The sequence below is a fragment of the Dipodomys merriami genome, unplaced genomic scaffold (assembly GCF_024711535.1).
Source record: "Dipodomys merriami isolate MVZ:Mamm:240054 unplaced genomic scaffold, mDipMer1.0.p SCAF_1814, whole genome shotgun sequence".
NCBI lineage: Eukaryota > Metazoa > Chordata > Mammalia > Rodentia > Heteromyidae > Dipodomys > Dipodomys merriami.
The window spans coordinates 46,360-58,729 of NW_027203176.1; the positions used below are offsets into that span (position 1 = coordinate 46,360).

The following is a 12,370-nucleotide window of genomic DNA, read 5'->3' on the forward strand; positions in this document are numbered from 1 at the left end:
CAGTATACATATTTTCTATATATTTTGTCAAATATTTTATATTACTGGAGTCAAATTTTTCTTCCATATTTACCCAAAGCACAATGAAGATGTATACAGATTTGAACTCACTGTTGGAAGAGCATCCCACAGACCACTATAAGTATTGTGGCATTTGTCACAATTGACAGAATAGATTTTTAGGACATCTGATCTGCTATGTCCTAGACCTTTTGTAGCCACCTTATCACCCCATGCAGTCATGACCTGCTTCCTTGACACTCCCTGTACATTTAACAGTTCCCATTATATGCAGTAGGCTGTCTTGTACAGCCCCCTGTCACTCTCTGTTCCCCCCCCCCAGAACATGTATGCACGATGTTTCAGATTGTAGGTTTAAAAAGAAACATATTTAGGATTCATGAATTTTAGAATATATCAAAAACATTGACATTTTAATAAAGTTAGAAAAATAAATAGAATGAACCTTTTACAACAATCAGGACAAAAAGAAAAATAAAGATTTTCCCAGGAAGGGGGAAAGGAATCTCTAAATCTAGATTGGCCTCTAAGTTGCCTTCAGCAGAAATTCTGCCTCGGAGTCCTCAAAGGGATCTACTTCCTCATTAAAGACAGGATTTTCTTCCTGAGTCCAGAGAGGGACAGATTCTAATTTCTCAATTGGAAATTGGATCCCCTGCAGGAGGACAGATTGGTCTGGGTATTCTTTGAGGAAAGATTCCTTTTCCTCAACTGAATCTAGATTTTGGACCTCACTTATTGGTTTCACTGAACATAGACTGTGGTCATTTTCCATTAGCACACATTTACCCTGCACACCAAGAAGTGTTCTTTTTGACTGGTTTGGAGCTGATCTAGCTGGATTGTGAACATCAATGGAAGACATTCTGGATCGTCTTCTTCCTTGGTGGTATGTGCAGGTACACCTGCATCACATGTGGGATGTCCATAGGACTCAAAACCTGCTTGGGCCTTTCTACAAATTAAAAACAAACTCTATGTTCACATGCTTTCTGGAGATTAGTGATGGCTTCTGATCTCCATCAGTCCCCATAGACTACATCACTGAAGGTTATTTATCTGTAGTTCTGCAGGAGCTGCTCTACATTGATGCAAAACTGAGAATGGAAATAGGTACAAGATTCTTAGAGTAGACTCTAGAAGTTAAGGTGTGACTAAACTTCCATGAGGATCTAATGGGGGAAGCTGTAGAACTTGAGTTTGGACTGAACACTGATGGGAAGGTAGGGTATTTCTGAATGTATACTTCCAAGTTCTTTCAAAAAGAGAACATATTACCGGCAAAGAATATCCATAAAAGGACATTTTGCCAAGCTGGAGAGTACTAAGGGCTGTTGGCCAATCAGGCCCATCTCTAGAGACCCAGGTTCCATTCCTACTCACAAGCTCTGAGGCATTGAAACAAGGACTTCTTCCTCTTTTTCTTGGTCTCATGGGTCATGTGTTCCTCCAGCTGGTCCAGAAGAATATGTAAGTGGAAGAGCAGGTCTGAAGAGGGCATGTTGAGCTTGACATACTGTGTAAGTTCTTTTAGGGTGCAATGGTTCTTGGGTTCATAGAAATCATCAGGGTAGAAGTCCATCCACATAAGGAGGATGGAATAAACGATGCTGTGGGCAGTTTGGTGACAAGGAAAATGAAATTCCACCCTCCTCATCCTGAGCCTTGTACTAGAGCTTCTTTCTGCAGGACTTGCAGGTTGGGAAGTGGGAAGAGACTTCTGCAAGCAGGATGGTCCTCAAAATATCACTTCTAGAAATTTCTTAAATATAATTCTCTAAAATTCTCCCTGTGATAGGAAGAGAAAGTTGTTTCCCCACTGAATCTGACTTGCTATACACAGCCCTCCCTGTCTTCCATAAGAGTCCCAAACCACAACCACATCCACAACTGTGTAATCTGCTATGCACTGAAGTGCCAAGACTCAACCCCCTGGTGAAAATCACAACTTGTGTGCAAAGAAGAAAGTTGGCTTTGATTCAGAAACCTCAAAGATACCCAGTTTTCAAGGACAGAACTTCTTTTTGTGCCAACATCCACTTACTTCTTCACTTGTTCATCTTCCAGTTATGGTAGTAGGATCTGTACCAATGGAAGGAGAGAAGGAAGTTAACTCTATGCTTCTCCTTTTCTGAACTAACAGGACACACATGGGACTGGCTAAGACCCACATGGTAATGTAAACATGACAGACAAAAAGTGGAGATATGTTTACACAATTTCATGCAAATTCTGTGAGGATGCTTATATGCATCTGTCCAAATAAATGCACAATGACTCATGCCTCTAATTCTACTAATCACAGTTTGAACGCAGTCTAGTTTGTAAAATTCCAAAGACACTAATCTTCAATTAACCAGCCAAAGGCCAGAACTGGACCTGGGGCTCAAATGGTAGAGTGTTACAAATGGGACAGCACTCAAGCCCCCAATTCAAGTTTCAGTTGCATCCTTTCTTCTGTCTATATTCCTTCAAAGGCCTCCAAGATAGTGATTTTCTAGGTGAGGGTGGACGTTGGATGCCACGGGCTCATTCCTTTAATGCTGGTCTCTCAGCAAGCAAACTGCTAAGGCTCCACTAGCTTCTGAGGCAAATGAAATGCTCTGGCAGCCCAGTCCTAAGGAATTAGCCAGAGAGTGTACTTCTTTGTCTCAAGCCAAGCTCCTTGATCAGACTCCAGTGAAACAGTCTCAGAAAGGTGCCAAGTATACCAATACTCTGCCAGGGGGTCTCATCAACCCTGAGTTTGAAAGAGGAACACTCACTTTTTTTTGTTGGTTGTGGGGCTTGAACTCTGGGCTTGGGTGATATCCTTTAGCTCTTCAGTTAAAGGCTATCACTCACCCACTTGAGCCACAGCGCCACTTCCGGTTTTCTAGTGGTTTATTGGACATAAGAGTCTCATGGACTTTCCTGTCAAGGCTGGCTTTGAACTATGGTCCTCAGATCTCAGCCTCCTGAGTAGCTAGGATTACAGGCATGATCCACTGGCACCTGGCTTAGGAACATTCACTTTTTAAAAAGAATATCCAGCAACTGCTCCATTGTCTCCCACTCTCTATAGTGGTAGAGGAAGTTTCCAACATAGAAGGGATCACCTTTCTGGTAGTCAGGGACCAGGTCCATTACCAGCATTTCCAGCAAGCCTGAGTCCAGGATCCATATGTTATAAGGCACATTCAGGGTTTGGGCTGTTTCATTGTCACACTGAGGTGGTAAAAAGAATGGATCTTTGAAATGTGAAAGTGGGAGTACCCTTCAAATTGAGTAATTGTAATAGAGTGGATTGAAAAGTACACAGTAAATATTTTCTCAGTATACACATATAAAAGCACACAAGAAGAAGTTTCTAATGTGGGCTGGATGAGATTAGATAGGTTTCCTGTTATAGTTATACTTGCCTGAGTTGCCTTATGATTCCCTTGGTTTCTTCTTATAAAAAAGGCCTGAGACATTGGATTCGTGATTTGGCACTGATCCAAAGTCTGCAGCATTGAGTGAGGCACTCATACCTCTCATGCCTGAGAGCTGAGTCTCTTGAACTTTGAAAACAACACAAGAACATCTTTCTTGTTCCTGCACCACAGGCCAAGTGAGCTGGCTTGTGCTGAATGTCAGTTACAGTTGCTTGGCTCTCATATTTCTATATTCTATTCCATTGTGAGGTAGGTAGTGTCATTTCTCAGAGCCCAATGATCTAAGCTGTTTGGTCACATAAGACCATCCCAAAGACAAACTGGAGACTGAAATCTCCCCTCTCACATCACTATATCCACATGTGGACATTGTCAATTCCCAACATCCTCAGCTAAGCCTAGATACAGGCATGGTCTCAGCCTCAAGGAGCCCTTCCTAGGTCAGATCCAAGCCTTATTTGTCACTATTTCTCTCATAATGCAAAAATCATTTTGGATCTCATGGCCCTCTCAGCCTGTCATGTGCTTCTTGCATCTATTTTTGACATCTACTTCCTAGGACATTGTAAGGTTTTTGTTTCCTAATCTGTTTGCTCTTGATGCCCCTGTGTGCTGTCATCTGGAAAAAAGGCAAATACTTAGAGGTGGGAAAATCAAACAAGTATTGAAAAACAAACATTACACATATAGTCAGACATTTTTACAAGTGTTCATTCTTGTAAGATAAAAGACTATTTTTGATAATTTTGTCATATTTTATGAGAGAGGGGAAGGGGAGAAGGGAAGAGGTGCTGCATTGTCTTCTCATAATTCAATGATTATTATTTAAAAATACTATAGTTGAAGGAATGTACTATTTAAAGATAAAAGCTGTGCTCCTGTTCTTTTTATAAGCTAGTCATTTATAAAGTATTCCTCACTAAAGTCTTGTCATCTGTGTCCCATGAACTATCCTCCTCCTTCAAAATAATCAAGGAAAACCTTCACAAATAAGTGGACTGTTGTCCAACCCCTGGATAAGAATTTAAGGTACAACATTGCCTGCAATTTTGTTTGTGTACATGTGTGTGAAAGTGTGTGTGTATGTGGGTGAATGTGTGTCTGTGCATATGTGTGTTTTAGGGCTTGTTCTCAGGGGCTATATGACAATCCCGAGTGTTTTTCCCTTGCGTGTAGTGCCCTACCAATTGTGCTACAGTTTCACTGCAAGTTTTCTGTACTGAACTGGAGAGGAGAGACTCATAAAATTCCCTGTTCAGGCTGTCTGAAGTAAATCTCAGGTCTCAACCTCCTGTTAGCTAGAGTGATAATTATGTGCTTCCAGATCCTAGTAAGAAAGCATTGTTATTGGAGGCAGTGGGGTTGCAAGTTTCAGTCCACCTTCACCACACTCTATATTATTAAACAGCAACAATAAAACCCTATATCAAAATACAATAATAAGAGGTAATTAGAATAAAATTTAGTGATATAGTCTGCTGGCATCACTTTCAGGCACCCTTGGTCTTAATGTTTAGCATCACAAAACCAAACAAAATGAGATAATTACAGTAGACTCAACGAATTTTAATTCCATCTTAAAATAATTTCAAAATATTATAAGAAACAAGAAAGCATTCATACTTATAAGGAGAATGTAAAAAAGATAAAAGATGGCAGATTATGAAATGGAAAATTCTACACTGCAAGAAAATTATTGTCATGGTGAATATATGATGGTATTGTCACAGTGAATATATGATAATGTACTTCAGAGCAGCAATGGATAAATATATATTTACTACACATAGTCTAACTTGCCTCAATATCTATAAACTTTCAATCTTCTAGAACACATCATCATTGTATTCATGTTTATGGTATATTCTAAAATAACTAGCACAGTCAGGAGGTTACCAAAATACATTAGCTTCAATGTTTTAGGAGATTAACCTGCTAATTGTATTGACTTCTATATATTAAACATGTAGTGTGTTATCATTGTACTCTCTAAGTATGTACAAACACTACTTCAAAGTGAAATTGAATACAACAAGGTTTTGAAGGCATATGCCTGTAAAGCTAGCTATTTGGGACATCAGTTCAAGACCAGTGTAGTTTTTTTCTGCAATGCTCCCCAACCACTGGCTCTGCGTGATGGAATACATCTATCATCCCAGGTTCATTGGGAGCTGAGAGCTGGAGGATTTCAATTTCATGCCATACTAGGCAAGAACTTCCACATGGCTCCATCTCAACCAAAGAAGGTTCAACACTGGCTAGTACCTATCACCCCCACCTAGGTGAAAATAAAAATAAGAGCAATGTAGTATAAGAAACAAACAATATCAAAACATGCCAATATAAACCATCATAAACAACACACACCTAGTGTTTGTTTCTCATACCTGTAATCCTAACTATAGCTAGGATTATATATGTGAGCCAGAGGCACCAAGCAGTTCATCATTTTAAAAATGACTATTGAAGCCAGGTGCCAGTGGCTCATTCCTGTAATCCCAGCTACTCAGGATGCTGAGATCTGAGGATCACAGTTTTAAGTCAGCTCAGGAAGAAAAAAACCCATAAGACTCTTACCTCCAATTAACAACTCAGAAGTCAGAAGTGTCTCTGTGGCTCAATTGGTAGAGTGCTAACTATGTTGAGCACAGAGTCTCACAGACAGTGCCCAGGCACTGAGTTCAAGCCCCACATCTGACAAAAAATAGATAAATAAACATTTAAATGTCTGAATTTTTTGTGAATTAAAATGATGGTGTTCATATGCAATTCTACAGACATCTACATATTTCATTATATTTGTGGTTAGAAAAAGTAGCAGCACTTGAATAATGGATATTTTTTCATAAACTAGGGCATACTGATCTCTAATTAGAGGAAATTGCTGGACTCATAGGTAGTATTTTTTGGTTGGTTTTTGTTTTGTTTATAGAACAGGATGAGAAACCTTATTTCTGCCAATGACCATTTGGATATGTATAACATCATCCACAGGCCATGCAGAATTAACAGTAAAGACATGACACAGTCAACTGGCAATAAACTTATTTGTGTTTATGCCATGTTCCCAATGATTTGTTTAGCTTATATGTCCCTATGGCCTACAGTTTCCTATTCCTGCCTTCCTCAAAATACAGCATGTTCCACCGATTCAGATTTGAGCCAAGCAATATGTAGTATTAGTGCCAAGAGTTAAGGAAAGTTGTAACACAAACAGGGAAGGATGAAACCAACACTTTAGTAGCTGGACACTGGGGACTCAGGCCTAGAATACTAGCTACTCAGGAGGCTGATGATCTCAGTTCAAAACCAGATGGAGTGAGAAAATCTCTGAGACTCTTCTCTCCAATTAACAACCAAAAAGCCATAAAAGGAGCTGGGGCTCCAGAGGTAAAGTAGCCTTGATTACAAAAAACTCAGGGGCAACACCCAATCCTGAGTTCAAGCTGAAGGTCAGGAACAAAAACAAAAACAATCAACAACAACAAAAAAAAAACAGAAACTGGGAAAAAGCTCAGGAAAGGATGGCATTGTCTACAAGACAAGTGTACACATTACATGAATTTTGAAATCACTGTACACACCTTAGTAACAATTACATTTTAAAAAGAATGTGAGAAATCCCAAAGCCATGGGGCCTTATGATGTGCATCTGCTTTCCAGAATTTCAAAGTCCCATCATCTAAGCTGGTAGCACACAGGTTGTAGCTCAGGGTGATGAGAAAATAAGAAGCCAGAGATCCTTTCAGATTGTCCCACCAATTCTTCTATTACTGTAAGCAAAAAAAAAAAAAAAAAAAGCAAAGCAAATAAATTAGACTTTAAGGTTAAACTAAGCTACTATTAAAGATTCCAGGCAGAATTATACGGTGCCTGCTTCAAGACAAGAGTGAGGCCAAGCCCACAGCCTCCAGAGAGGCATGACTACCACTTGTCCAACACTGCTGTCCTCCCCGCCCCCAGAGTTTACCTACAAGTCCCAAGTCCCTGCCTTTCTTCTTGTAATTCTTCAGCCACTGGTTGTCTCATTTCTCATTGTCTGTTTAGGTGGGATTTGAGACTCCTTCCTCTCCTCACCCAGCCTCCAGACCCCAGGGGCCAAACTCTGCACCTCACAGACACTCCCCAGAACCCAGCTGCCTTTGCAGTTGCTGCTTCCTGAGCCACTGGGCTACTGCCTCCTTCCTCCCTTCACCAGCCTCTGCCAGGGCCTCCCATCCTCTCCCTACCACCACCACCCCCAATCCCAGCTTGGCCTCCCCCGTGGCCACCCCTCCTCTCCACAAATCTCCCAGCCCCAACCCCAGCAGGATCACTGCTCTGGGGATACAACTGTAGGCCAGGCCCTGCAGAATCAAAGGTGCCACAGTGTGCAGCTGGCTGAGAACTGGAGACAGCATAGGTCTCTGATCAGTGTCTTTCACTTCACTTACACAATTATTAATTGTATTGATTTGGTATTTAAGTTTAGATTTCATAACTTCTTATTAAGCCTTTGCAGAAGAGCTGGTAGAAATATAGTCCCCAAATTCGGATTGTCTCTAGTTTAATTCTTTTGCGATTCAGAGATGTTTAAGTAGTTATAACAATCATGAACTCTCATTTTCATAGCAGATGCTATTCAGAAAATAATTGCTTATGCATCTGTTATCAATTATTTACAAGACTTGAAACTTTTAAAGTTTCAAATATTACAGGAAGATCTTTGATTCATGTTGAATGGATGTGAGTAGGTTGAGCTGTTGCATACATTCTTGTGTGTGTGTGTGTGTGTGTTTGTGTGTGTGTGTGTGTGTGTGTGTGTGTGTGTGTGTGTGTGTGTGAGTGAGTGTTTCTGTGTGTGTGTAGGGGGGGTGTATGTGTATCATTGAAATCAAGGATAAGGATGTTGAGCCCTGGTCTGAACTTGTTTCCTTTTTCTGAGATATACATTATGGTGTTTCTTTGTTGGTGGTAGGCTCTGATTGCTTGCCTTTGCCTGATGCTCACATTCCAGCTGAATTTTTCAATTAAAGCTTCTTATTTAGTATTGAGCATATAGGGCTCTGATGTTGCTTTGTCTTTAGTCTGCCATCTAGGATCTTCTTTTCCTCTTTAAAAATTTACATTCAATATAAATTTTACCTCCTGACTGATTTTCCCTTTAATTTGCATTTTGAAAAAAGTATTATAAGAACTTTGATCTCTGTATTCATGAAGAAAAACCATTTTGAATTCTCTGTTTAATGTAACAACACCTGGACACATTTGTTAACACCAAGATCTTAAAATTTATTTTGTAGTTTTAGTTTAAAATGCCTCCTCCATGTTTACAGCATGAGGAGACAAACAATTTCTGGTAACAATGATAACAGTTTTATTCATTAAAATATCAGATAATTCATAATTTTGAATATGTATAGTGGCAAATAAACACATTTGGTAAATAGATTTGCTTGATAGATCCGTGCACAATAATACCACTCCTAAGGGCTGAAAAGGTGGATTGGTTGTAGACAGCTTATCTTGAATGCACGAGACCCTGGGTTTGATTCTGCAGCACCACCTAAGCAGAAAAGCTAGAAGAGGTACTGAGGCTCAAGTGGTAGAGCACTAATCTTGAGCTGAAGGACTGAAGGACAGCGACCAGGCCCAGAGTTCACCACCAAAAACAAATTAAATAAATAAATAAAACTCATATCAAGTACATTAATTTCAAACGTTGATTACCATTTTAGTTAGGGGCAGGGTGCCAAGATATAGCAGACTTCTGTTGCAAAGCTTTAAGAAGGATTTTCAACACCTGACAAGTACTAAAGACAAGAAGAAAAAAAATTAGCTCTGCCAACAACATATAGAATCACCACTCAAAGAGAAACCAGTACTAAGAATGAAATACTTTTCATAAAATTTCTTAAGAGATTCTGGCTCTATATTAATTATCATATAAGTTAACCTTCAAAATCTCCATCGATGGGCCTTAAGGGCACCTACAAAAACTGGAGGAGAGAATCATCAACCCAGATTTTTAATTTTGTAAATTAGGTAATGAGTTCATTTCTGGTTTGACAATCTCATCCCTTCATTTGCTCTCTGTCTCTGATTTTCCCTCCTGTCCCTGTCCACAGTGGTATAGTTCATTGTGAACATAATATCGACAGAGTAGAACTGAAACCAACCCAGCTTGACATATCCATTACATGTTTATCTGCAGTTAATCAGAAGAAATTGAGAATTGTGTGTTTCAACTGGTAGAGCTAGAACACCACCAGACTTCAATTGAAAACCTAAAGGACAGCGTCAATATTGTGATTTTTAAGAACCAATGCTGTCCCATACATAAACTCAGACTCCACACACACACACACACACAACACACACACACACACACACACACATATACACACACATCTTAAAATAGATGTTAGTACTGAAATCCAAATAGTTTTTTTATTTTTATAAGTTTTATTTTTAGCTTTAATGAGGTTGACTTAATAGTTTCTACTAATGAGCCACAACTTAGAACTTTGTTATAATTTTACCCTGTCTGTATTCAGAGAAACATTCTCTGAATTTCTCCATTTCCAGCAATGATAAGTTTTCTCTCCTTGGTCCAGTTTCTTCTTTTGAGACTCAGTCTCTTAGACTTTTCTGTCTTGCATTGTCTGTAAGTTCATTGATCCAGTAGATCTCATCCATCCTAATACCTGGACAGAACCTGCCTTGGGAAAAGTGTTCTAAGCTCACCATGCAATGGAGGCTGTTAGTACTCACCCATAATCATTTTTTCTTCAGAAATGAGAAATTGGGGGCTGGGAAGGTGGCTCAGTGGTAGAGTGCTTGCCTTGCAGAAATGAGAGATTGTTAGGTCCAGGAATTCAGGGGAAGCACTCACTGTGTGCTATTTCATACTTTTTTGGGGAGGGGCACGGTCCGGTCCTGGGGCCTGAACTCTGGGCCTGGGCGCTGTCCCTCAGCTCTTCAACTCAAGGCTCGTACTCTACCACTTGAGCCACAGCGCCACTTCCGGCTTTTTTCTTTTTGCTTATGTGGTGCTGAGTAATTGAACCCAGGGCCTCATGCATGCAAGGCAAGCGCTCTACCACTGAGCCATCTTCCCAGCCTGATTTCATACTTTTTTTATTTAATGGCAGCTTCCACCTATTGTCTACTTTAAGCATTGTGTGAAGAGAAAGATTGCCCCTAAGAGACAGAAGTACTGTACTAACTGTTGCTCTCAAAACACAGGAGGAGGGAAAGAAGTTCTGAAGGAGCCATGTAGCCTAGAAACTGAGTTCTTAGAAACTCAAACTGCCTTTTATCTTACCTTCAACATAGAAAGTCAGAGATTGCAGTGGCTTGTAAGCTCCATTTATATTTCTGTGCAGGGGGTCCCTTCCCCTTTGCCCTTCTGACTGTTTACATCAGTGGCAGGTGTGAAGACGTAACAAGAACACCTAAAGTTTGGGCCTGGGATTAAAAACTCCATTTTGTGATTATAAACATTCCACCACTTCCTGAATTGAATCTGAGGGGCAGAAGAAAGTTAGGTTAGGAATTCGTATAATTACTTCTAAGTTTGCTATCTAAAATCATCCCTTCCTACCCCTCAGAATCCTATTTCCCAACTGTGTAGACACCCTTACACTCTGTTCTCCTGAAGCATTTGAGTGTGGGCCATCATCTGCTTCTTATGTGTACTGCTTTTCAAATGGAGAGTTTCTCCTAGGCTCAAAATGATTTCATTGATGAGGACACTGTGCAATAAGCTAAACTGGGTTTGTTCATGTGTTCATACCCGAGGGAGAACAAGTAAGGGCTAAGTAGTAGTCAGGGCTCACTTGCTGCCAGTGGTATTGCTCTGAGGAATTACTGTCAATGTTGCCCACAGTACCTAGTCCAAGGCCTCTCAGAAAGGCTACAGACCCAAACTTCTTGAGTCTCTGTGTTAGCTAATCATCATTGGCCAACTATGTTCCATGGTTTGTGAGACATTCACTTCTGTGAGCATATGCATATGAGGGCCCAAGAATAGACTTACCTAGAAGGAAGATCCTAGAATGCAAAACTTCTACTAGGACAATGGAAACCCATGGTTTGGCATGCTTAATGTTTTTGAAAGACCCCAGACTCCTGGGATACTTTCATCAACGGGAGGGCGCCCCAGAAACTCAGACTCCAGGCCGGGACATGCAATAAGCAAGAGGAGTTTATTTGACGTTTGCACAAACGGACTCTCTGGCCCGAGCAGACAGGGAACCCCGAGAAGTGGTTACAAGCCCTTTTTTAAAGGCAAAAACCACAAGATTAACGCATAACACAAAGCATCCCATGATTGGTTCATTTAAAGGTCATCATATACGCCAACAATCACTTTGCCACGTGGGAAATTTTGTAAAATGACTGGCCCATGGTTGGTTTAAGGGGGGTTTACATGGTTACAGGCCTATGATTGGTTGACATTTGGCTTAGCTTGTGGTCTTGCCAGGTGGTCGTTATCTCAAGGTCCTGTCTGGGGAATTTCTAAATGGGAACTGAGGAACACGTACTGTCTGTTCTTTATCTATGACCACTGACCTTGTCCTGGGGCCGACATCTGGTCCCTGAAACTTGTTAACTCATTTTTGGGAAGGGAAGGGTCAGTGCCAGCGTAAGCAAGTTTACATAAGCAGAATCAGCAGTTAGCAAATTAGCAAATTGTAAAATGGACTCAGCCCTCATTTTTCTAATTCTTCAGTTTTAACCTGTGCACTGAACTAACAGGAGAAAGTGGCACACTAAGAAACTTGCCAATTTTGCCAAATAAAGAACTATGGTGAAGGTCAGAGAAAGGACATTGATTTCATGGTAGTCATGACAAGACAACAACTTAGCATACCTTCAGAATACTAATCCATACTCACCTACAGTTTTTGTTTTTGTTTTTGTTTTTTTGTCGGTCGTGGGGCTTGAAC

At 40.4% G+C, this 12,370-nt stretch overlaps 1 long non-coding RNA gene across 1 annotated transcript; it reads right to left on the reverse strand.

The window, feature by feature from the left end:
* Window positions 1-6,065: 6,065 nt before the first annotated feature.
* Window positions 6,066-9,212, reverse strand: LOC138830069 (uncharacterized). Its single transcript, XR_011372854.1, has 3 exons — window positions 9,147-9,212; window positions 7,022-7,210; window positions 6,066-6,131 (listed from the first exon to the last, which is right to left on the reverse strand). It is a non-coding gene; the product is annotated as an uncharacterized lncRNA (long non-coding RNA).
* Window positions 9,213-12,370: the final 3,158 nt, after the last annotated feature.